Here is a 27,838-nt window from a genome sequence, read left to right as displayed (position 1 = left end):
GGTACAGTTTCATTTGATCCTTATAACAGATCCTGGAAGCAGCACAGAGTGACTTTAGCAAAGCAAATTCCAAACTTGGAGCTACAAAGTGAGTTGTGATAAACTAGAAGGAAATCTCCCTGACTTTTTTTTTGAAGTATAGTTGATTTATAATGTTGTGTTAATTTATGGTGGACAGCAAAGTGATTCAGATATATACATAGACACACACACACACACACGTGTGTGTGTGTGTGTGTGTGTGTGTATGTGCTCTGTCATGTCTGACTCTGTGACCCTAAGGACTGTCTCTGTCTATGGCTCCTCCATCTATGGAATTTTCCAGGCAAGAATACTGGAGTGGGTTGCCATTTCCTTCTCCAGGGGATTTTCCTAACTCAGGGATCGAACCAGCATCTCTTGCAACTTCTGTATTGGCAGGTGGATTCTTTACCACGGTGCCACTTGGAAAGCCCGTATGTGTATATAAGAAGTGCTATCTGTTAATCCCAAGGCCTTTATTTATCCCTCCTCCCCACTTTTCCCCTTTGTTGACCAGAAGTTGGTTTTCTATGTCTGTGGGTCTGTTTCTGTTTCATAGATAAGTTCATTCGTATCACTTTTATAGATTCCACATATAAGAGATGTCGTATAATATTTCTTCTCTGTCTGACTTACTTCATTTGATAGGATAATCTCTAGGTTCGTCCACGTTGCTGTAAATGGTGATATTTCATTCTTTTTATGGCTAAATACTATTCCATTGTATATATACCACATCTCCCTGACTTATAATCATTCATTGGATGCTAAGAGAATATGGGCGTTATCTGAGGCAGGCAAGAGAGGGTTATGACTGTATTTAGAAGAGCTTAAATTCAACCAAGTTACGTGACATAATATGAAAAAGTTGCTTATAAAATATGTTTTTTAACTGACCCCCTTTAATATGTACTGTTTTCCCTATGAGATGTACTGATCTCAAGAAAGATTTCTGGCTGGCGGTCTGGTCTCTTATATGCCTACTGGTTATATTATAGGCTTTTCTAGAGTCAGTTAGTTGAGCTTGTTTCCAAACCTGTTTGTGCCAGTTGTGCTATTTTGTAATTACGCAGTTCAATTAAAATATATGTTAACCCATGAAATAATGAGTAAAAAAAATAATGGGTCATTGTTTTTATGAAAATGAATTTGGGTGCTATGGAAGAACTTAACAAAAGTTTTTATTAAAATAAAGTTGTGTCTCCATTGCTGCCCTGCAAATAGGTTCATCAGTACCATCTTTCTAGATTCCATGTATATGTGTTAATATACAATATTTGTCTTTCTCTTTCTGACCGACTTCACTCTGTATAATAGGCTCTAGGTTCATCCACCTCATTAGGACTGATTCAAATGCATTCTTTCTATAGCTGAGTAATATTCCAATGTATATATGTATCACAATTTCTGTGTCCATTCATCTGTTGATGGACATGTTGATGTATGGCAGAAACCAACACGATATTGTAAAGCAACTATCCTCCAATTAAAAAATATAAAGTTGCTATTGAATAACACATAAAGGGAAAACTGTGATGAAAATTATAAAAATCTCAAATTACTTTGTAGCTGTCTTTATGTCGTTGCTCTACTTTAAAGAAACTTAAACTAGAATTTATAGATGATGCCTTATGAGTAGACTTTACACAAAGGAAAGGAGGTCAGTTTTAAAGAAAAGGTATTTTTCCTATATCAAAAAATTGGCACACAAAGAAAGGCGCTTTTAAATGTTTTAGAATAAATGCTACATGCATTCTTTTTTATGATTTTCTCATTTTTTCAATGAACTTTTAAAACATATTTTCCCAACAGCATTTCTCAGTTTGGTTAGGTAAGAGGGCTTGTACTGAGCTACGTCTGCACGGAGCCTAAATAAAGAAGAGTCAAGGAGAATAAAAGTTGATGGCGTTCTCCAAGGCTGTCTGCTTGAGAAAGGAGCAGACGCAGATAACTGTCTCTATGGCCTCTTGCCGAGTGGAGGGCATGGGTGGTTGAGTTCATCTAGACTGATGTCATTGGCCACTGGGACTGTTTAACATCCCCCTTGTTCTGATTTCTTCTTCACCAAGAGATTCTCTGTTTACAATCTGGCCATTGATGTGCATTTCCTCCTGGAAGTGAAAGTGCTGATGACAGAGTTGAGTCCTGATTCCTGAAGCTGTTAATGTTTTTCATCATAAATTAGAGAATTATTACAATGATGTTTAACTTCTAGAAGACAATATCTACTGCCTCTTCTGATCCATCTTGTGAAAACTTACCTTGAAGAGGGTGGAAGTCATCCAACAGTGTCAATATGTCTGCCAATTTTAGAAATATCGACCACAGATTCAAAGTGTTTCCATAACCTGCATGATCCAAATGAAACTGCTAGTTTGTGATCCATGCTTCAGAAGCCATGATGCAGAAGAAGGAGACATTCCTTTTGTGGTTGTTGTTTTGCTATCCAGCTTAGAGTCTGAGTCTCTTTGAATCAGCAAATGTGTTTATTTGCCATGGATTGAGGACCTACTATGCATAAGAAACTGTTCCAGGTGACTTACATACATTCAAATCGTCCTCATAATCTAGCAGACTTTGCATTTTACCCATGAAGAAGCAGATAGTCAGAGAGGTTAGTTGTCATACCCAAGCACACATGCTACAGCTGATACTCGAGGTCAGGCTTCTCTTGCTTCAGCATTCTTCTTCACTAAAAATATCACATTATTAAATTTATCAATGTCCCCCCTTTCTGTGATTAAAAATTTTCTGTCATGCTAACTGGAAATCATTTTTTTTTCGCTTCATTTGGTAAACAATTATCACAAGTTAAGAATTCCAGGAGAAACACTTCATATTGTCAGGAGACATTCTGAAAGAAGACAAGGTCAGCCCCATGGCCAAATAAATGGGGCAACCTCAGTGGCGCTTGTGTGATTCCCCGAAATGCAGAGGTGCTAACACCAGGCTACACAGCAGGCAGCTGCTCCAAGGAGAGTTAAACTTGGGACGTTTCCACAGTCAACACAACGAAAATGATTATTAGTTGCTTACATTGTGTCAGGAACTGTGCTAAGCATTTGGAATGCATTTAACTCTTACAGAAAACCTATGAAGAAATTGAGGTTCAGAGATACGAGGTAACTCACTCAAGGTAACATAACTAGGAAAGCGAAGAGACCAGATTCAAGTTCAGGTTTAGTTTGGCTCCAAAGTCCATGTGTTACTATGTTGAGAGTCTATCTTCCAGTTACAATAAACTTTTATTGAATGAACGTTTTGTGCCTGGCACTCTGATCATGATGTTGTTGTTGTTACTGTTTTTGAGTCACTCAGTCATGTCCAACTCTTTGCAACTCTTTGGACTGCAGCATGCCAGGCTTCCCTGTCCTTCACCATCTCCTAGAGCTTGCTCAAACTCGTGCCCATTGAGCTGGTGATGCCATCCAACCCCATCTAATCCTCTGTCATCCCCTTCTCTTCCCACCTTCAATCTTTCCCCGTAGCAGGGCCTTGATGATATATGCACATAGTTTTACAAAACTTAATTTCTCTTTTGCATTCATTTGTTTGGGTGGCATAAGGCAGGCAGTTTATGCTACATGGCCTGGTCCCTCTTAGAAGATGTCCAAATAATTTATTTTTGACAATCTAGCTACAGTGATGCTAAAGAAATAAATTAAGGGTTACCATGATGATGATCATTACAGTTTACTAAGGGCTAACTCTGTGGCAGGTATCTTACTAAGCACATTATGTGGAATATCCTATTTGATTATTGTTGTTGTTCAGTCACCAAGTTGTGTCCTACTCTTTGTGACCCAGTGAACTGCAGCACACTAGGCTTCCCTGTCATTGACCATCTCCTGGAGTTGGCTCAGGCTCATGTGCACTGAGTCGGTCATGCCGTCCAACCATCTCATGCTTTGCTGTCCCCTGTCCTCCTGCCTTCAATCTCTCCCAGCATCAGGGTCTTTTCCAATGAGTTGGTCCTCCCCATCAGGTAGCCAAAGTATGAAACTTCAGCTTCAGCATCAGTCTTTCCTATGAATATTCAGCGTTGATTTCCTTTAGGATTGACTGGTTTGATCTCCTTGCCATCCAAGGGACTCTCAAGAGTCTTTCTAGCACCACAATTCAAAAGCATCAGTTAATTCTTTGGTGTTCAGCCTTCTTTATGGTACAGCTCTCACATCCATACATGACTACTGGAAAAACCATAGGTTGACTAGACGGATCTTTGTCGGCAAAGTGATATCTTTGCTTTTTAATACACTGTCTAGGTTTGTCATAGCTTTTCTTCCAAGGAGCAAGCATCTTTTAATTTCATGGCTGCAGTCACTGTCTTCTGTGATTTTGGAGACCAAGAAAATAAAGTCTCTCACTGTTTCCACTTTTTCCACATCTATTTGTCATGAAGTGATGGGACTGGATGTCATGATCTTAGTTTTTTAATATTGCATTTTAGCCAGCATTTTCACTTTCCTCTTTCACCTTCATCAAAAGGCTCTTTAGTTCCTCTTCACTTTCTGCCATTAAAGTGGTATTGTCTGCATATCTGAGGTTGTTGATATTTCTCCAAGAACTCTTGATTCCAGCTTGTGATTCATCCCAGCTTGGCATTCTGCATGATGTACTCTGCATGTAAGTTAAGTAAGCAGGGTGACAATATACAAGTCTTTATGTACTCCTTTCCCAATTTGTAACCAGTCCGTTGTTCCATGTCCAGTTCTAACTGTTGCTTCTTGACCTGCATACAGGTTTCTCAGGAGGCAGACAAGGTGGTTTGGAAAATTCTGTTTTCAAGAATTTTCCACAATTTATTGTGATCCATACAGTCAAAGGCATTAGCGTAGTCAATGAAGCAGAAGTAGATGTTTTTCTGGAATTCTCTTTTTCTATGATTCAACAAATGTTGGCAATTTGATCTCTGGTTCCTCTGCCTTTTCTAAATCCAGCTTGTACATCTGGAAGTTCTTGGTTCACGTACTGTTGAAGCCCAGCTTGAAGGGTTTTGAGCATTACCTTGCTAGCATGTGAAACAAGCACAATTGTACATTAGTTTGAACATTCTTTGGCATTGCCCTTCTTTATGATTGGAATAAAAACTGACCTTTTCCAGTCCTGTGGCCACTTCTGAGTTTTCCAAATTTGTTGGCATATTGAGTGCAGCACTTTCACAGCATCATTTTTTAGGATTTGAAATAGCTCAACTGGAATTCCATCACCTCCACTAGCTTTGTTCATAGTAATGCTTCCTAAGGCCAACTTGACTTTACACTCCAGGATGTCTGGCTCTAGTGACCACACCATCATAGTTATCCAGGTCATTAAGATGGTTTTTGTACAATTTTTCTGTGTATTCTTGCCATCTCTTTTTAATCTCTTCTGCTTCTGTTAGGTCCTTACCATTTCTGTCATGTATTGCGCCCATTTTGCATGAAGTGTTCCCTTGGTATCTCTGATTTTCTTGACGAGATCTCTAGTCTTTCCCATTCTTTTGATTTTGGTGTTCTCACAGGAGAAGAAGAGCAAATGTCTTTTACTCCTAACTATACTCCTATTTGATTGCTTTGCACCAATGCTATGATGAAGGTACAGAGTAACCAAATATCTCCAAGAATCCTTAGATAAGGTAAAGATAAAGGCACGACTTCCCTACACTGATTGAGGCACAGTTGGAAGGAAGCTATAGAAGAGAGGGATTTTGAGAAATGAAACCCATGGAAGATAATCAAGTCCAGAAGACGTCCCATGCATGAGTGGAAACTTCATCTACAAGAGAGCTGGCATTGCAGATTGTTGGAGAAAGTGTAGACCATTCAATAGTTGGTGTAAGGAAAATAACTGGATCCCTACCTCACACCACACACAGCAACCAGTTAAGTATGCAAAGGAAAGCTTCAAAACTTATAGCAGAAAACATAGAGAATATCGATCTGATCTCAATGTAGGAAAGAATTTTCTAAACAAGAACAAAAAGTGCAAGTCATGAAGGAAAGTATTGTCAAATTCAGTGCCATTAAAATTAAAAAATTCTGTTTATCAAAAGGGGCAAGATGAATGTGAAAGAAAGCTACGGTCTGCGAAAAGAAACATGCAGAACATATAACCAACAAATGAATTTATCCAGAAAAAATTATTTAATTGTTAATTATTTAATTATTTAATATTTTAAATATACACATTGTATGTATAAAACACAAATACGCACTTGATAGCAAACATATGTATAACACACATATCTTAGAAATTAATTTTCAAAAAGACAAAAGCTAGCTGAAAAAAAAGAAAAGGCACAGAAAGTCATTTGACAGAAGAGAACGCATAATGCCCGATAAACACATGTAAACACTCTCAATCTCATTTATAATTAGGAATGTGGGAATTAAGCCTGAAAGAGATACCATTTTACAGTCCCCAAATTGATTAAGCATTTTAGAACATGTTGGTGAGGCAACTGTGAAATATCTATACACAAATTATATCCTTATATACTATTGATGGGAATATAAATTATTCCAACCATTTTGAAAATAATCTGGCATTATCTAGTAAAGTTGAACACACACATAAAATGTTCAGTTACCTAGCAATCCCAGAGATGTGTAAACACACCACAGACACACTTACCCCCAGATCAACTCTAATGTGTGTACAACGTGAGACATGTACAAAAATGTTCATGGTAGCATCTTCTTTGTAGTCACAAAACAATAAGCGACAATATACCAAAAGAAGAATGAACCATTTCTTCCACACTTAGATAATACCTTACCATAATGAAAAGGAATGAACTTTAGCTACATGTATCAGCATGAATTGCTGGCTTTAAGTTGGCTTGTGAACTGTGGCTTTAAGTTGGCTTAAAGCTCAACATTCAGAAAACTAAGATCATGGCATCTGGTCCCATCACTTCATGGCAAACAGAGGGGAAACAGTGGCTGACTTTATTTCTTGGGGCTCCAAAATCACTGCAGATGGTGATTGCAGTCATGAAATTAAAAAACGCTTACTCCTTGGAAGGAAAGTTATGATCAACCTAGACAGCATATTCAAAGCAGAGACATTACTTTGTCAACAAAGGTCCATCTAGTCAAGGCTATGGTTTTGCCATCCATGTTTGGATGTGAGAGCTGGACTATAAAGAAAGCTGAATGCTGAAGAATTGATGCTTTTGAACTGTGGTGTTGGAGAAGACTCTTGAGAGTCCCTTGGACTGCAAGGAGATCCAACCAGTCCATCCTAAAGGAGATCAGTCCTGGGTGTTCATTAGAAGGACTGATGCTGAAGCTGAAACTCCAATACTTTGGTCACCTCATGTGAAGAGTTGACTCGTTGGGAAAGACCCTGATGCTGGGAGGGGTTGAGGGCAGGAGGAGAAGGGGACGACAGAGGATGAGATAGTTGGATGGCATCACCAACTCAATGGACATGAGTTTGGGTGGACTCCGGGAGTTTGTGATGGACAGGGAGGCCTGGCGTGCTGCGAGTCATGGGATCACAAAAAGTCAGACATGACTGAGCGACTGAACTGAACTGATCAACATGAATGCATCTTTCAAAACAAATGCCAAGTGAAAAAACTCACCTTGTAGAAGAATATATGCAATATGATAACATTTATGGAAAGTGCAGAAACAGGCAAAACTGAACTGTAGGTTGCAAAGGCATATATGGAAATCTATTTTTTTTCTGAGTGATGGAATCATATACACAGACTTTAGAGTTGTGCTTACTTTGGGAGAAGGAAGGTTAGGAGAATGGCATGAAGGTGGGGTGCAAAGGGGACTTCAACAGAACTGGTAACATCTCTTTCACGAACAGAGTGGTAAATCCATAAGAGTTCATATTATTAGTAGTAGTAATACCTTACACATATTTTTTTCATTATACATTTTTGAAAGTATGTAATAAGGTGGAATGGAGATAAAAGATGAGAAGATGGCTGGAATTGTTGGCTGTATATTTAATAACCGAAAGAAGTACTATCTCTCGGAGATACCAACCCAATATTCTCTTTTATCTTTTCCATCAACCTTCTCCATCCCTCTTACCTCCTCCTGCCAAAACAGAAAACAAAAACCAAACAAACAAATGAATAACCCATAATTTAAGTGGAATCGGTTATTTAAAAAGCAAACCAAATAAAAAACTGGTTGGTAAAATGAAGATACCTCCTAAAGTCTGAAGGATGTTCTGCCATGACATTTGGTCTTCAAACATTGTTTTATTCTGTAAACTTAAAAAGAATTGAAAAGACTATGTGCAACGCATAAGTTTTCTGTTTACATCTAAAACGTAAGTTTAAAAAGAAGGCAGTTTCTTATTATAAATACTGATATTTTGAAATAAACTTTATATAATTTAAAACATGTCTCCAGGGACTTCCCCTGTGGTCCAGTGGCTAAGACTCCACACTCCCAAAGCAGGGGTCCCAGGTTCAATCCCTGCTCAGGGAACTAGATCCCACATGCCGCAAAGAAGATTGAAGATCCTGCATGCTGCAACTAAGGCCCAGAACACCAAATAAATAAATACAAATATTTTAAAATTACTCTATAAAAAATGTTTCCAGTGAAACCCATGTGTAATCATCCATTAAAAATATACAGGAACAAGCTTTTCTTAAAATATTGGCATTTAAAGCAAGACTGTTATATAATTTTAAAAAAGTTTCCAATGGAATCTACAGACCATAGTGATTTGATATCATTTGTCTGTTCAGAAATATTTGAATGAGCTCTTCTAAATGTTGCCTCATTCTTTCCTCTCTTTGATTCATATTTTCATTCCTTTATCATGTAGAACTTTACCCCATGAAACATACTTTGCGTCATATTTTTCTACAACAAAAAATATGTATATAAACTCAGATCTCATAAGTCCCTAAGGGTTAAAACATTTCGCTGGATTGAGTCATACAATGGTGAATGGTAAACAATGGATAAAAACACAAATATATGTTTTGGTAGTTATTATTATTAAACACAATTTTTATTGGAAATGGATCTCTTTGTGATTGGATCAATTTTTTCTTTTCTTTGTTCTACTTCCTAAAAACAACTAAGTAATCGTTCTATGTTGACTGTTACTGCTAAAATGAAATATGATTCAGTAATGTTAGACAGTTCTCTGCGAAGAATAATTTGTGGTCTTAAGATCTGCAATTCAGAATGCACAGATTCTGGTAAAATCATTAACAGTGTTCTGAGGAAGAGAGTCAGGAGCTTATAAAGGCAAAAGTCACAAGGTTGTTAGTTGTCTGGCAGGAATTAAATTGAATTTGATGCAGGAAAATAAATATTTATCCATAAAGGATAGTCTGTCATAAGTTATTTGTTTTTTTGTCATGAGTTATCTTAGGGTAAGGGTCCAACAAGTAGCTTGAGTTTCTGGAACACTGGGCAGGTGTTCTGGAGGCCTGCAATAAGAAAATAAGTGGTCAAAGTTCAGATTTTATCAGGACTAAGACCTGCATAAGGCCCACTTCCTCAGTGGCCTCCCAGCTCCATTTTAGAGAGCTGTCTTAGCAATACGAACTCCAGTTTGGCTTTCCCTTCGCAGAATCAATACTCACCTTATTTTTTCTCTTTTTCAATAGAACGCTGAGAACTTTTGTTCAAATTTAAGCAGTGGGGTTGGAAGTTTTGCTATAGAGATGTCATTAAATTCTTTAAATTCTTTTTGAATAAATGCTAAAAATCACTTAGTGATTTTTTCCCTCAAAATTATCTAAAAATAACTATAAGCGAATAATTCACATCTCCTTCAGCTTTGTTGAGAGCAATGAATCAACACCATTTGACTTGCGAAAATATTTGTAACCAGTTATTAGAGTTAGTCACTTTCTCAACAGTAACACCAATATTTCAGACTGTTGCTTTGCTTGGGAATCGGTGGGTTTCTGCTCCCTGAGGCAATGCACTGTAAGCTTTGAGATGGAGGAGAGGAGGGAAGAGAAGCAGGAAGAAGTCTGTTGTGAAGAGGAGCACACAGCTTTGATCTCACTTTCTTAGATTTTAGGAAACAGTGAAAATAGGCTTTGAGGATATAGAAATCGATTCCTTTAAGACCACTGAAGACTCTACAAGGAGAGTTCTCCAGACTCTCCAACGTGGACAGGCAAGTCTGTGGACAGGGAAGTTGACATTGCTGGGAGCTTGCTAGAAGAGCATCATCTCTACCCCATTCTGAACCAAAAGAAACAGAAACTGCACTTAACAGAAATCTCATGGTTTTATCATTAACACACCGAAGTTTGCGAAGCACTGGTAGACCGTTACTATTCCCCTGTCCCCCAACCCTCAGTTCAGGCATTGGCTCTTGTGTGGCTTCCTTCAAAGTGTGGGTAATCATTTAAACCCCTCTCCAGCATCTGCGGCTCATGATTCTGACTTCAGTTCTCCCAGACGTCCCTGGTTCAGTTTCCAGCTGCCTCTGAGACTGACTGAGCTGGGCTTCTTGACTGCAGACAATTTAAAGGCTGCTTATGAAAAAGCAGATGGTCCCTAAGGGCCCCCGGTAATAAGTGGCAGCTGATGGCGCTCACTTCCTGCTCACTAATGACCAGATTTGGGAAAGACATCCGTTTTCTTCCCTGAGTGTCACTCAGACCAGCGATTTTGAATTACGGGATGTTAAGACTGGCAAGGCTTGCCTGTGTCACAGAAAGGCTTCCTCTTATCATCCTGTGAACACCGTGACCTTGTCATTAGGAGAGCTACAAATAGAACAGCTTTTTCTTTTCTTTTTTTTTAAGGAAAAGAAAAGCCTATTCAAATAGAGAGTCAAAAGCTATTGGCTCCAGCAAGAAGAAAATGGCTGTGATTGTATCTTTGAAATGTTTTTGCCTTTCCCTGTAGTATTTCTGCTGCGTTGACAGTTGTGCCGTCCAAGCTGGGCCTGGCTCTCCACCCGGCCCGGGGCTCTGCGCTCAGTTCTCATATGTGTGGGATCCCAGACCTGTAAACATGGGGGCCTGGTGCCAAGGCCTCCTTCTTGGGTGCAAACACCCAAGTGTCAGACGAGCAGCCCATGGGAGGAAGCATTTCCCTGGCATCGTTCTCGTTTTGCTCCCACAGCAGGAAAGCCTGCTTTATGCTGGATGGAGCAAGGACAGTTCAGAGTTCAAACCCCGCTCCACCGCACACTGGCTGGGTGACGTGGGCAAGTGACCTAAACTCTCTGAACTGCTGAGTCTCTATCTCGAAAATGCCATGGTTTTCAGAAGAATTAAATGAGACTCGGAATACAAGTAGGAAAGTGGATGCTCTGTAAAAGTGATTTTTCTCCTCCTCTCAAAACAAATGGACAGTGCTTCTTAAATCCATTGCTTCATAAAGTCATGGACTCTTCGGCTGGGCCAATTCTTAAAAATTTATGATTTGCACTCCCTGGTAGCTCAGCTGGTAAAGAATCTGCCTGCAATGCAGGAGACCCCGGTTCAATTCCTGGGTCGGGAAGATCCACTGGAGAAGGAATAGGCTACCCACTCCAGTATTCTTGGGCTTCCCTCGTGACTCAGCTGGTAAAGAATCTGCCCACAATGCAGGAGACCTGGGTTCGATCTCTGGGTTGGGAAGATCTCCTGGAGAAGGGGAAGGCTACCCACTTTAGTATTCTGGTCTGGAGAATTCCATGGGCTACAGTCCATGGGGTCACAAAGAGTCAGACATGATTGAGCAACTTTCACTTTCTTACTTTTTTTCACCTGAAGAAACTGGAGGGGAAAATAATCTGGATGAGCCAAGATGCAGATTTTACAAAGGAACTAACTGTGCTAATGATTACTTAAGATGACGGTGGCCAAGAAGGGACACGTTCCTCTACAGCTGACTGGTCACAGATCCATGCTACAGGTGGGCGTCCCTGGTAGCTCAGCTGGTAAAGAGTCCGCCTGCAAGGCAGGAGACTCTGGTTTGATTCCTGGGTTGGGAAGATCTGCTGGAGAAGCGATAGGCTCCTCACTCCAATATTCTTGGGTTTCTCTGGTGGCTCAGCTGGTAAAGAATCTGCCCGCAATGCAGGAGGCCTGGGGTTGATCCCTGGGTTGGAAAGATCCCCTGGAGAAAGGAAAGGCTACTGACTCCAGACTCCAGTATTCTGGCCTGGAGGATTCCACGGACTGTATAGTCCATGGGGTCACAAAGAGTCGGACATGACTGAGCGACTTTCACATCCACTTTTTATGCTACAGGTAACGAGAACCAAGTCAGAACAGGAACAGACAAGAAGAGAGAGGAGACAGGACAGCAGGAGCCCAGCCCTGAGAGTCCTTCAGTGTATTTGCTGCTTTGAACAGCATTTCAAATACTGAAAGTAGGTGTTAATATCAGTGCTTCTCAAAGCTCCATCCCCAATTGGCAGCTTCATCATCACCTGGGAACGTGTTAGAAATGCAAATTCTCAGGCCCTGGAGTCAGAAACCCTGGCAGTGGGCCCAACAATCAGTGTTTTAGCAAGCCAGACATAGGCTAGGGGCTAGAAATTACTAGTTTACATGATTAGCACCTTAACCATCTTTTCTAAAGCAAAGTAAAACGACATCATAAATGTCCTAGCATTTGAAATTGCTCACCTCCTTGACACCTGCTGTGAAAATTCCCAGATATTATTGTCTGCTGATTCTTGCACAGTCACCAGATATAACTTCCTCCACTGCCTTGGGTGGGATTTGTTTAATCAGGAAGCAGTTAAAAAACAAAGAGAGAGAGAGAATGATTTTGAAAATTAAGCAAATGAATCTGATCTCTTTTCTGTTCTCTAGAAATACTTTTTCCTCTGGTATGACAGTATATTTGTAACTTTCTTGCAAATTACACCAACCACCCCATTTTCATTTCCCCACCTTAACAATCCCAGCTCTAGAAGCAGTCACAATGAGGCCCTGTGTGGTCTGGAACGTGGCAACATCTGCAATGACGTGGTGACCTGCAGGCAGAAACTCTGGACCCTCCAAGAGCCATCATCACTCGGTCCCACCTTCTGCTTATTCTGAATTTTCTGTGTGGTGGTTAGAAGTCATGGAGAAAGCCACAAGTTAAAATCTGTAGCATATTCAGCCTCTTATTCATGTCCTCTTATCACTGGCTGGATATGTGTCTGCCTCAACCCCCCAGCTGGGGGCTCCTCAAGGGGAAATGTCACCCACTTAATCCCATCTACAGGGCAGGCGTGAAACAGACTTTTATGAACACGGCCGAAACAGACGCCCAGGGAGATCGGGAGGCTTGCCCAAGCCTGGAGACCCTTCTGAGCGCCCATGGCGCTTCCACCGCCTCTGTTTATTCTGTGGGGGTTTATTACTTATTTCATCACCACGTGGCATTCTCTAGAGACTCTGTAAATGATTGACTGCAGTCACTTCCCCCTACCCCCATCTGCAGAGACCAGGCTTTGTAAATATAAAGGCAGCCAGCGAGTCACAGCTAAAAGCTTTCTAATGAGGACAACTCCAACATGTTATTTTCAACATTCGACTCCCAAGTTTGAATAATTCATGGGGGAAGGAAAAAAAAAAATCTGTTGAGCTAGAAGTGACTGGGCTATTTTAATGAAAGCTGAGATTCGGAATATTTTAGAAATGGAAAGTCTCTGAGGGGAGCAAAGGCAGGAAGGGACTGCCTGGCACCCAGCAACCTGGGGAGCCCAGGTCTCCTCTGCCCCGCAAGCTCGCTGGCCAAGGATTCGCAGCGGTCCGAGGTCTGTCCCAAAGCTGCACTCAGACCTGAAGATGCCCATGCCCAGCGCTTGGCCTCGAGCCCCGCAGCCCGCCACCTGACACCAAAGGTCAGGTCCAAGGGCCTTCTCCCTGTCACTGCGGGCCACTGAAGACCCAGGGAGCTCAGGTTTCCTCCTCTGTCTTCAGTCCAGCCCAGTTGTCTCATAGGCTGCACATTAAACCCCCCTGGGGAGCTTTTGAAAAATTGGATGACCAGGACCGGACCCAGACCAATTACATCAGCCTCTGGGGTGGGGGTGGGGCTGGAGCCTCAATCTTTTTAAAGCCCCCCCACCCACCCCAGCTGATTCCAACCTGAAGTGGAATTTGAGAAACACAGGAGGGCAGCCCTCTCTCTCGTCTCAAATTCTCTTGAAGGCCAGCACACTTCTCTTCTTCCTCCTGTTTTCTTTTGCCAATTCTTGGGCTTGAATACTGTAAGCACAGTTTATATGATGGGTACTGCCACTCATAATGAAGCCGCTTAAGACATTGGCACAAAAGATCCCTGGGTGGGAACATCCCCTGGAAAGGAAATGGCAACCCACTCCAGTCTTCCTGCCTGCAGAATCCCATGGACAGAGGAGCCTGGTGGGCTACAGTCCATGGGGTCACAGAGAGTCAGACACGACTGGGTGCACACACACACACGGCCCTGCAGTCGTCTCCCGCCTCTGTCTCTGAGCTGGTTGTTTCTCCTCCGGGTGGCCCTCCTCCAGGCCCCCACCAGGTCTCCACGGGGCCTCACTGGCCCCTGGCAGGACGACGGGCAGCCATTGCTGCACTTTGGTCGGGAGCCCGTCTCCTCCTGGGATCCCGGCCCCATCCCCAGGGCAGGAGCGCAAGCCCCAGGGCGGCTGCCCTGCCTGCGGTGGTGGGTCCCAGAGGGAACAATCCTTGCAGCAGCTCTTCTGTTCTTGCTGGCTAAGCGTGTGGGCGTGCAGCAGGCATTTGCTGGGGAACGTCGGCAAAAAATAAAACTTTTCAAGCTTCAATCCTGTAGACAGATTGAGAGGCCTCCCAACAGTTCAGAATTGCCGAATCTGGATCCGTCCGCCCACTTCCCCCCCAGGAAGTGGTAGGTTGAGTTCGATGTGTTTGCATTTGACAGTGGCCTAGCTTATAGGGCTTGACATCATAACGAAGATGTTTTACGATGAGTAAGTCAACAGGTGGTTTTTGGACCTCACTGCATGCGGAGCACCGTGCTAGGCCCTGACAAAACCTAGGGTGAGGCCACCTCTGCTCAAGGTACCTTATGGCCCGTGGCCATGGGGAGGAATTGAGGCTCCGGGGCGGCAACAGTTGGTCTGAAGGTCAAGAAGAGCAGAGGGCTAACACTCAGCCCCAGACTCACAGGGATGAGGAAGCGAGAAAGAGCCATAAAGCGGGGAGAGCGGGGAGGGGCAAGCTGACAAGTGTGTGTTTAACTTCCCAGGATTTCAAGTCCTGCAGCTATTTGCCTAACCCATGCTCACCAACCATATTGCAGCCTCCACACTGTTTTAATCTTGCCCTTCTGACCTCCAAGCACATTTGCAGCCCGCAGAGAGCTTGGCAAACACTGTCCCAAGCCAGCTGCAGCCTCCCCCCAAGCTTCTCTCTTCCTCTGCTGCTGTGTCTCTCTCCCTAGCTGACTCCCACACGCCATCTCCCTTGCCATCTCTTAGATACAGAACTTGTTTTTTTTCATGGCTAAGTAGAGAAATCCAAGCTCTCAGCCTTTTCTCAAAGCAATAATGAACGTAACTGGTAGAAATAATCAATACAAAACAAGACTGACAACGTCTAACACTACATACAGGGGGAGAAGAATGGCTTGACTGAAAATTACCTGAAGAGTCAAACCTTGATGAAATGTGGGCCTGCAAATCCGGGAAAGGCTGGGTTTGGTAGAAATACTGGCCACAAAGGGAAAGTCACAAAGACAGATGTTATAATTGGTAAAACTTGGCCTGGACAAAAACCAGCTGGTGAATCAAATTTCATTATAAAATTTAAACAGGAAAAGAATCGATGCCAATGAAGATAATTCCAATAAACTTTAATAAAAAATGGTAAAACTGGAAACTAATTGTGCTGTAGGGGAAACTAATGAGTGTATTTCATTACTTAATGACACTTGTTCTGGAAGTTACTTTCTTGGTAGAAATCTATCAATGTAGGCATAATTCTGATTAAAACATGGAAAGGCCAAACTTCCATTGGCATTTAAATAACAATCAGTAACTATCAGGCATCCCCAGAAACAGCAAAGTGGGAGCTAAATTGCCACTCCAGGGTGGGGCCTGGGAATCTGTATTTCAAAAAGAATGTTTCAACAAGTCATCTGTTAAAAAATGTATTGGGGGGTGGTGACTAGAGAAGTTTGAACATGGAAGGATATTAAAAGTACTAGGAAATTGTTTCTGTTATTTTTAGGAATAATGGTGTTAGGATCACGTTTCTTAAACATGGACAGAATTGTCTTTCTTCCAAAATTCCTTATGTTGAAGCCCTAACGCCTAATGTGACTGTATTTGGAGACAGGGCCCTTAAAGATCAAATCAAGGTTAAATGAGGTCATAAGGGTGGGGTCCTGGTCCCACAGGACTGTAGTCTTTATGAAGAGGAGGAGACATCGTGAGTGCACGCATAGAGAAGGGGCCATGTGAGGATGCAGAAAAGCCGAGAGGAAAGGCCTCAGGAGCAACCAAACCTGCCAGGACCTTGATCTGAGATGTCCAGCCTCCAGAATTCTGAGAAAACAAATTTCCGTTGTTGAGGCCACTGAGGTTATAGCATTTTGTTTTGGCAGCGCTGGCAAACCAAGACAGGTCTTTACATAGTAGAGATCCCTACTGAATTATGTATGAGTGGAGCAGTATGATGTCTGAGATCTGCTTTAAATTACTCCAGAAATAAAAATAGAGAGTTGGTGGGGGGATAGATGAAACAAGACTGGCTAAAAATGGACAATTCCCAGAACTGAGTAACAGGTACACAGAGGTTTATCATACTCTCCTCTTCTACTGTAGAGCATGTTTAAAAATAAATAAGTTTAAAAAATCAACTTGGATCATTGTAAGGTGATTTTGATGCACATCCAAGTAGACAGTTATTGAAAGGGGCTCTCATTAACCTGTGTTCTAACCTGGGTTGGTATGACCTGGAATAAATGTGTCACTAACATTTATCTATAAATAAAGTTTTAACTAAATATAATAAGGCAGTAGGGAAAGGAATCAAAATGCCAACTGCAGGCAGTGGAACTGTGGGCGAGGGAAATCAGGCAGAGAAGAGGGAATCAACATTTATTGAGTACCTGATGAATACTGGGTGCTTTGTAGCTATTAACTTTGGATGCTCACATTGGTTTTAAATTTTAAAATCTTTTTTTAAAGCTGTAATATGAAGAAACTAAGGCCCAGAGAGGATGAGTGAATTCATAAGATCACATACTACGGAGTGACTGACTCGGCTGGGATTTGAATCCTATCTGTCTGCCTCCAAAGTGTGCATCTTTTTCCCTAGCTGTTACCTTGAAAAAGGAAGTGGCACTCCACTCCAGTACTCTTGCCTGGAAAATCCCATGGATGGAGGAGCCTGGTGGGCTACAGTCCATGGGGTCGCTAAGAGTCAGACACAACTGAGCGGCTCGACTTTCACTTTACCTTCTCCTTGGTTATTGCCAAGTGCCAGATCACAAAGGGCAGAGAAATTTTGACGAAGATGAGGTCATGAAGAGATAGGCCCAGGACAGACTAACCGAGGAATTGAGCTCGGAGGTAGGTCCTAGAGGTGGGGAGAAGGGCATCCCTGGATTGAGGAGGGACGGCAAGAGGAGGAACCTGGTAGCTCACGGAGAAGGAGAGGCCTCCGCGGCTCCTGGGGAGAGAGGCTGAGAGCAGGATGGGGGCATGGTCAGTGGGCCTGCAAGGGACGCTGTCCCAGGGCTGGGACCCGGACAAGACTGGTGAGATGAGCAGATATTAGAATAAGGAGGGAAGATGAAGCCTCCATTGACAGGTGAGGGAAGTCAGGAGGAGGTTGTTTCAGGTGGGGAGAGGAGAAAGGGGTTGATTCAGGTTAGACATGCAGAATTGGGGATGATGGCGGAACACCCGAGCGAAGAAGGCCTGATGGCAGTTGGGGTGACAGAATGTTGCATTTCACAAATCATCTGACCTGCTTCTTCATTCAAGAAATGTGAATCCTGGGAACTTCCCTAGTGGCCCAGTGGTTGAGAATCTGCCTTCCAATGCAGGATACACAGGTCCGATTCCTGGTTGCTGCACTAAGATCCCACATGTCTTCGGCAACCAGCCCATGTGCTGCAAATACGTGCATCACAACGAGAAGCCCTTAAGCCAAAACGAATAGACCCCACGTGCCGCAACTAAGACCCAATGTGGCTAAATGAGTAAACAATTTTTTTTTTAAAAGAAGAAATGAGAATCTAGGAAGTAACCAGGGAGTGCCCTGGGATACACAGAAGATTTTGGCTCCTTAATCTAGCTTACATCACGCTACAGAATGTAACCGTACGTTCTTTGCTGTATGTTCCAGCAGAGTACTGGGGATTCAGCAGTCCTGGAGGGAGGGAGATGCCTTTTGGCTGGTCTTCCTGCTTCCCCCCTGGTATCCCCTCCAATTATTTTTTTCTCAGGCAGTAGCCATTAGAGTTGCTCTGTTACCTGGAATAGTCTGTGCAAATGGGATAAATGTAAAAGGAACTTTCTGGATGCTGGTGGAATGCACACCCTGTGCAGTTATGTAAGACGCAGGCCTGGGAAAGCGATCCTATAAAAAGGATCCATCCCTCCTCTCCTGCCTGAACACCCGAGCCACACCCTAGCCTGAGAACCTGTGCGCAGGCGCGGCCCTCTCCCTAGAAAGCTCTTCTGATGTTTTTTGTGTGTGTGGTGGGGGGGGGGGTGCTTTATTATTTGTTTCTTTTTAACATAGTAGGCATTTTAACTTAAAAAAAATTGACCACCTGCTCTCATTGGAATAGAAACTCCACAAGGGCAGGGCTCAGGGTCCTGTCTGTTTACGGCTATAAAAACAGCGCCTGGCACACAGCGGGCACTCAATGAGTGAATTACAGCGTAACAGAGTGACAGGTTAAAATAAAGACGTGGACAAATTGCTGGGGAATTTAAAAGGGGCACCAATCCCACCTCCCTGAGAGTGTCAGGGCAAGTTTCCCCAAGAGGTGACCATAGAGCTGGGACTTGAAAGAGAGGTAAGTGGGTCAAGGCAGATGTGGCTGGTTGAAATAATGACCCCCAAAGATATCCAGGTCCTGATTCCTGGAGACTGTGAATGTTACTGCATAGGATAGAAATGACTTACAGATGTGATTAAGTGGTATCTTGAGACGGGACTCCTGCGTCTCCTGCATTGCAGGCGGATTGTTTATCGCTAAGCCCCCCGGGGAAAGCCCTGTTAAGGCCGAAACTGGCCAGAGCTTTCATTTGGCTCTGAAGCTTGACCATTGGCATAGAATGATGTGTTTCATGGCCCTAGGTCTGGAGTCAAAAAGAACTGGGTTTAAGTTCAGACTCTGCTCCTTACAGGCAACTTGGCCTCTTTGTCTACCCTAGTTTGCTCAGTAGTAAAATGGGGATGAAATGACAATCTACCTTATGAGGTTGTGAAAAAGCATGATACCTGACACGTAGCAAATGCTCACTAAATGGTAAATGTTATTATGGATGTTAGATGTCATTTGAATATCTCTTCAAAAAGCACTACGTGATGATATGTGCCTTCTTCAGAGGAGAAAGATAGTCTGTCCCTTAATACATGTCCCTCAGTAGTCCCCATTGAGTTGCTAGTGGATATGGACTTTGGCCTTTTTGAATTGAATGTGTGTTAAGCGTAGATATGAGGTGTGGACGTTCATTCAGGACATGTGGAAGGTGTAATCAAGGTATCCCCCAGGGCTTATTCCTGCCTACTTAGAAAAAGAAAGAATTTGCTTTCCATTTCCCAAACAGCAGGCCACCATAATAAGAAGGGATTGATTTTCTCAGCATTCCATTAGCTCGAGTCTTTAAAGAGAGCACACGCACTCCAGTGGTAAGAGGGGTTGCGTCATCCAGGAGCGGAACGGGCCCTGGAGAAGAATCTGACTGGAGTCGCAGCTTTCAAAGGGAATAATCCCACTCCTCTCCACATTCACCATGTATGTTTTCTTAAAAAGATTCTTTCAAGTCTGGCAGTTGAGACCCAAATTTCCGATCCAGACACCCGTTTCATAACCAGCTCAGCTGCTGACCCAGTTAAATAATAATGAGTGATTTTCATAAATCTAAACTTTCCCTCAGAAGAACCCAGCAGAAGAGGCTGCAGGGTGGTGCTTGGGGGTAAGTCATCAGCAGTGGTGTCAAAACCCCTTTTGATTGATGGTATTAAACATCAGCTGTCTGCACACTGTCAAACCACTGGTGGGAGAGAAAAGGAAATCTAGTCAAGCCTCTGGTGGTTTTGTCCACCTGGAATTTACACAAGTGAGTGTTATAAACTGGGAGAAGGAAATCCTGCTTTCTGCAGAATTCAGTGATATCCCCCCCCACCCTCTCCCCCACCTCCATCCTCTGTTGAAAAAAGGCTGCTTCCTGGAGGGCTTTGTGGGAAATATAACCCCTTGGCAAATGTAAAACAACAGACAGGGCAGGGGTGTTGGGCAGGGGGTTTGAGGGGAGGGGTGCCCTGATTTGTAGAAATTGCTTATTTCTGTTGTGTAAATACTTTCACAAGGTCTATTTCAAGCCACCAACTTGACATCACTGCATGTGGTCTTTTGAAGAAATGGACACACCACTTCACAGGGTTCCCATAATTCAGATACCATAGATGCAAATGAACTCAAGAGCATAGATAATAGTGAAATGTAGCAAAATAATTGGAAATTTTGAGTATTTTAAAAATATATATATTTAGATATAAATTTATATAATTTGATTTTTTAATTGAAGTATAGTTGATTTAATTTAATTGAACTATATAGTTGGGCTTCCCTGATAGCTCAGTTGGTAAAGAATCTGCCTGCAATGCAGGAGACCCCGGTTCGATTCCTGGGTCAGGAAGATCCACTGGAGAAGGAATAGGCTTCCCCACTCCAGTATTCTTGGGCTTCCCTGGTGGCTCAGCTGGTAAAGAATCCACCTGCAGTGTGAGAAATCTGGGTTTAATCCCTGGGCTGGGAAGATCCGCCGGAGAAGGGAAAGGCTACCTACTCCAGTATCCTGATCTAGAGAATTCCATGGACTGTATAGTCAACAGGGTCACAAAGATTTGGACACAACTGAGCGACTTTTACACTTTCACACATAGTTGATTTACAATGTTGTGTTAGTTTCAGGTGTACAACAAAGTGATTCAGTTTTATGTATGTATCAGTCAATTCAGTTCAGTTCAGTCACTCAGTTGTGTCTGACTCTTTGCGACCCCATGAACTGCAGCACACCAGGCCTCAATGTCCATCACCAACTCCTGGAGTCCACCCAAACCCATGTCCATCGAGTCGGTGATGCCATCCAACCATCTCATCCTCTGTCGTCTCCTTCTCCTCCTGCCCTCAATCTTTCCCAGCATCAGGGTCTTTTCCAATGAGTATGCTTTTCCATCATTATGGTTTATTACAGGATATTGAATATAGTTCCCTGTACTAAACAGTAGGTCCTTGTTGTTTATCTATTTTATATATATAGTAGTGTGTATCTGTAAATCCCAAACTTCTATTCTATACCTTCCTACCCCAGTAATTTGATTTTTAATTATGGCTCTGTTTAACAGAATTCCTGAAATTATAGCAATTACTAGTTCATATGAGCCAATACAAGTGGCTCCAGCTCACCCCTGACTTGTGGCACTTGAAAAGAAAAGAACACACACTCCTTGGGGACCAGGGATGAAGGCCTGTCAACTTCTCTCAGGTCCAGCCCTATGCCTAACCTCTCACTGACTCACTCCTTGTTTCAGATTTTTCATTTATTTATTTTTGGTTGCACGGAGTCTGCTGCTGCCCGTGGGCTGTGTCTGGTTTGGGTGAGCAGGGCTCCTCTTCCTTGAGGTGCTCGGGCTCCTCACTGCGGCGGCCCCCCTCACTGCGGAGCACAGGCTCTAGGGTGCTCAGTAGCTGCGGCCCATGGGCTTAGTTGCCTCACGGCACGTGGAATCGTCTCGGTCCAGGGATCAAATCAGCGTCCCCTGAATTGGCAGGTGGATTCTTAGCCCCTGGACCACCAGGGGAGACCCTCATCCACTTTTTGTTTATTAGACAAACATCTATTGAGCAGATGCTGGGCCCTGCAAATCCTGACGGGACCAAGAGAAGCTCAACATGGACAAGGGAGCTGACTCCAGGGGAGTGTGATGAGAAGTGGGCAGAGATGCAAACAGGCAAAGTGCCCGTCTGCTGGACTGAAGCCCGGGAGGCTGCCGGTTTGACCTCTGAGGCTTTCTGCCACAGTGGATCTTTCCCCTTCTGGATACACTCTCATCCCTCGGCTCCAGAACACGGCTCTCTCCTGCTTCTCCTCCTGCTTGCTAGCGGCTCTTCCTTAGTCTGATTTGCCGGCTTCTCGTTACCTCCACAACCTCCAAATGTCATAGCATCCCAGATCCCAGTCCTTGGACCCCTTCTCTTCCCTACCTCCCCTCCTCAGTGGTGATTTATCCAGGGTCGTGCCTGCCGATCACCCATTTCCAGCTTTGACCCCGCCTCTAAACTCCAGTCTCCTTTATCCAATTGCCTACTTGAAAACCCTACTGGATGGCTAGTAGATAAGTCAACTCACCACACTGAACCTCTGACCTTCTGTCCTCTAAAACTGGTTTCTCCTTCATCCCCCCATCCCAGGAAATACAACTCTAGCCTTCTGGTTGTTCAGAGGCTCAAAACCTATAAGGTATTCTTGAGTTCTCTCTTTTTTTCATCCCCCAGATCCAATCAATTGGCCAAGATTGTGGACTCTACCTTCAGAACACTCCACATGCAACCACGTCTTAGCTCCTCCCCTGTCTTCTCTATGGACTTAGCCATCATCTCCTCTCACCTGGATATTGCAATAGCCTCCTAGTAAGTCTCCCAGCTTTCACTATTGTTCATCCCCATCCCATCACCTGCAATCTAATCTCAACATAGCAGCCAGAGCAATCCTGTTGAAAAAACTTTAAAGCTAATTTCATTTACCTCATAGAAATTTCATGCATATTACAGTGTTTGGCATATGGCAATCATTCAATTTTTTATTAACTATTACTATTGCATTTAAAATTCACAGGCTATTTATTCCGCCATGTGATATCATGATTTCTAATACAGACATACCATGGAGATATTGTAGATTCAGTTCCAGACACTGCAGTAAAGCAAATATTGCAATAAAGTGAGTCACACAAATTTTTTTTTGTTTCCCAGTGCATATATGAATTTTCTTAACACTATACTGTAGAGTATTAAGTGTGCAACAGCATTATCTCTAAAAAAATGTACATGCCTTAATTTAAAAGTATTTTATTGCTGAAAAATGCAAACCATCATCCAAGCTTTCAGAGAGTTGTAATCTTTTTGCTGGTGGAGGATCTGGCCTCAGTGGCTGTTAACTGATCAGGACAGTGCTTGCTGAAGGCTGGAGTGGCTGTGACCACTTGTTTAATTGGCCAGCCTGTTGTTTAATTTCTTAGACAACAATTAAACAACAATAAAATTTTCCACATCAGCTGACTTTTCCTTTCATGAATGATTTCTCTGTAGCATGAAATGCTGTTTGATAGCATTGTACCTGTGTATTTAGAGAACTTCTTTCAAAATTGGAGTCGCTCTTCTCAAACCCTGCCACTGCTTTATCAACTAAGTTATGTATTACTCTAAACCCATTGTTGTGATTTCAACAAGCTTCACGGCATCTTTATCAGGAGTAGATTTCATCTCAAGAATCCACTTTCTCTGCTTATCAATAAGAAGCAACTCCTCATCCATTCAGATTTAATCATGAGACTGCAGCAATTCAGTCACATCTTCAGGCCCCACTTCTAATGCTAGCTGTCTTGCTGTTTCTACCACATCTGCAGTTGTTTCTCCCACTGAAACCTTTAACTCTTCAAAGTCTTCCAAGAGGGCTGGAATCAACTTCTTCCAAACTTCTGTTAATGTTAGTATTTTGACCTAGTCCCATGAATCATGAGTGTTCTTCATGGTATCTAGAATGGTGAATCATTTCCAGAAAGTTTTCAGTTGACTTTGCCCAGATCCTTCAGAGGGATCACTCTTTATGGTAGCTATAGCTTTATGAAACGTATTTCTTAAATAATAAGGCTTGAAAGTCAAAATTACTTCTTGGTTCATGGGCTGCAGAATGGATATTGTGTTGGCAAGTGTGGAAACAGCTTGAATCTCATGGTATTTCTCCCTCAAAGCCAATGGGTAACCAGATGCAGTTGGCAATGAACAGTCATGTTTTGAAAGGAATCTTTTCCTCTGATCATTAGATCTCAGCAATGGAGTTAAAATATTCAGTAAATCATGTTGTAAATAGATGTGCTGTCATCCCAGCTTTGTTGTTCCATTTGCAGAGAACAGAGTAAATTTAGCATAAAGCCTTAATAAAGGCCCCAGGATTTTAGGAATGGTAAATGAGCATTGGCTTCAACTTCAAATCACCAGCCACTTTAGCCTCTAACAAGAAAGTCAGCCTGTTCTTTGAAGCTTTGAAGCCAGGCATTGACTTCTTCTCTCTAGCTATGAAAGTCCTAGGAGGCATCTTCATCCAGTAGAAGGCCATTTCATTTACATTGAAAGTATTCTGTTTAGTGTAGCTGGTGGCATCTTCACTAGATCTTCTTGATAACTTGCTGCAGCTTCTACTTCAGCACTTGTTACTTCACTTTGCACGTTTATGTTACAGACAGAGCTTCTTTCCTTAAATCTCATTAACCAACTTCTGCTAACTTCAAACTTTGATCTTCTCTTCTGCAGCTTCCTTGCCTCTCTCGGCCTTCCCAGAATTGAAGAGAGTTGGGGTCCTGCTCTAGATCAGGGAATTGGTGGAATTTCCTGATTGATGTCTCTGGAATCTTAAGGGAATTGGTGGCTTAAGGGATTTGATCTTCTATTTAGACCACTCAAACTTTCTCCGTATCAGTAATAGGCTGTTTTGCTTTCTTATCACTGGTTCACTGGAACAGCACTTTTCATTTCCTTCAAGAGCTTCCTTTGCATTCATTCACATCTTGGCTAACTGTTTGGCACAGCAGACCTAGCTGGTGGCCTACCTGGGCTGTTGACATGCCTTCCTCACTGAACTTAATCATTTCCAGCTTTTGATTCAGAGAGCTGTGTGACTCTTCCTTTCACTTGAACACTTAGAGTCACTGTAAGACTATTAATTGGCCTCATTTCAATCTTATTGTGTTTCAGGGAACCAAGAGGCCTGAAGAGAGTGAGGGAGAGCAGTCAGAACACGCTCATCATTTATGGATCAAGTTCATTACCTGATAAGGGCATGCGTTGTGATGCCCGACAACAATGACAACGATAACATCAGAGATAGCTGATCACCAATATGATAATAATGAAAAACTTTGAAATATCACCAGAATTGCCAAAATATGACACAGAAACACCAAGTGAGCAAACGCTATTGGAAAAATGGAGCCAGTAGATTTGCTCCGGGCAGGGTTGCCACAGACTTTCAATTTTTAAAAAAACAAACAAAAAAAAAAATACAAAACAAACAAAAAAAAAAACACTGTCTGTGAAGCATAAAGAAAGCACAGGTATGCCTTTATCAAATTTTGTTGGTTCTCAAAGATGAATGGTTGTGCTTTGAAGAGATACACCCACAGATGCAGGCAGCAAGGTGGATCTTTAGTTTCAGAGCAGAGCCAATGCTGAGCTGCAATACCTAAAGTGCCTTCAGAAGAGCTATTTTAATAGCTGAGACTAATTTAGTTGTTTTGAGAAAAATTTCTAATTTAGTAACATGAAGAAGAAAATCTCCTTGTCTTCTTTTCCTTAGCAAGCATATATTCAATGTCTGCACCCATCTCTGTGTGCATTTTCTAAAAATTAAGATATAATTTCAGCTCAGTCAGTCACTCAGTCGTGTCCAACTTTTTGTGACCCCATGGACTGCAGCACACCAGGCCTCCCTGTCCATCACCAACTCCTGGAGTTTACTCAAACTCATGTCCATAGAGTCGGTGATGCCATCCAACCATCTCATCCTCTGTCATCCCCTTCTCCTCCTGCCTTTAATCTTTCCCAGCATCAGAGTCTTTTCCATTGAGTCAGTTCTTCGCATCAGGTGGCCAAAGTATTGGAGCTTCAACATCAGCCCTTCCAATGACTATGCAGGACTGATTTCCTTTAGGATTGACTGGCTTGATCTCCTTGCAGTCCAAGGGACTTTCAAGAGTCTTCTCCAATACCATGGGGCAGAAGCATCAGTTCTTCAGCACTCAGCTTTCTTTATAGGTACTATAATACCTATAGATATTTATTGGAGAAGGAAATGGCAACCCACTTCAGTATTCTTGCCTAGAAAATCCTGTGGACAGAGGAGCCTGGTGGGCTGCTGTCCATAGGGTCGCACAGAGTCAGACACGACTGAAGCGACTTAGCATGCATGCATGCATAGATATTTATTATAGATATTTACATAGGTTATATAATATTATATATCTATATAGATATAGATATTTATATAGTTAAATTATAGGATATAATTTACTTATGGTGAAATTCCCCATTTTTAGCATACAGTTCTATAATTTTTGAGAAATGCATAAAATCGAGTAATTACTACTACAACTTGATTGATAGAGGTTACATTTCTCTTGAGTAATATAGGGATTTCTGGGCATACTGTGTCGTGGAAAAGCTTATATTTTAGAATGTTTTTAACTAAATGCAGAATACTTGCTCTCTAATCCCTGGTTAACAGTGACATAAAAGGTAAAGTCACTCTGTGCCTTGGAGGAGCTTCTGTGTTTCCGTCAATAGGAAGAGCGATCTGTAAATGAGCAAAGTCATCATTTGGTCAAATGATTCAATTCAAAATAATTTTCCAAGTACTTAAAAATAGTTTGTTGGCTTGCCTTCTTAAGGATAATACACTTTTCCCTTATTTACATATTGATTTGCCTAACAAGCACTTTCCCCCGGTTAGAGTGAAGTCCAACAGGATGGGGTGATCTCCTTGCCACACTCTTAAGGTCCCTTTGTCAGGAGCAATTCCTGCCCAGGGTCTTAATCCAGGCTAGAGTGTTCCCTGCTCATTGTATTTCTATTATTAAAAAAAAACAGGATGGTTCTTTGTGGATGCAGTGAATACACTGACTTAACAATAATAATGGAAAAAGACATGAACACCGATGTTCAACATCCTGGTATAAATATAACCTTCTCTTTGACTAACATGGTCTTCTACAAGCAAAGTTTTTACTGTTATTATGCAGGGTCCTCAACCTTGGATGCATATAATAATCATAGAGTAGCTTTAAAAGTAAATAAACAAAAATGTCTCCAGGACTCATTCCTGAACAATTGATTTAAAATCTCAGACACGGGACTTCCTGGGTGGTCCAGTGGTTAAGACTGTGCTTCCACTGCAGGGGCATGGGCGTGACCCCTGGTTCAGGAACTGAGATCTCGTGTGCTATGTGACATGGCCAAAAAAATAAAATAAATAAAGTCTCAGAGATGGAGACCCAGGAATTAGGATGTTTAAAACTCCTTCAGGAAATCTAGTTTGCCACCAAGATTGAGAACCACTGGCCCAGCTGTGCAGAAAACTTCCTGCTTAGCTTTGAGGGTCTTTTGTTGGAAGGGTAGGCAAATCTGGAGGCAACCTGCTGTATGGGGAAAGTGCCAGACCAGGGGTTATAGGATCTGTGTTAGTTCCAGCTCTCATTACAACTAGGTGGGTGAACTAGGCCTTTCTGGGCATCAGTTTCAGGACCAGATCAAGGGTGAAGCAAGCTAGGTGTTAGGGCACAACATTTAAGGAGGCTTGCTCGGGGCTGAGTGTACTTACCCCATACTTAGAATACATGCCTCCTTAAATTCTGCAGCCCTCCTCTCTACTTTGCCTTAGTCTAGTCTTGGGCCTGCTCTCT

This window comes from Dama dama, chromosome 19 (assembly GCF_033118175.1).
Source record: "Dama dama isolate Ldn47 chromosome 19, ASM3311817v1, whole genome shotgun sequence".
Lineage (NCBI taxonomy): Eukaryota > Metazoa > Chordata > Mammalia > Artiodactyla > Cervidae > Dama > Dama dama.
The sequence above is the reverse complement of the archived record's forward strand: the minus strand, read 5'-3'. Positions refer to the sequence as shown.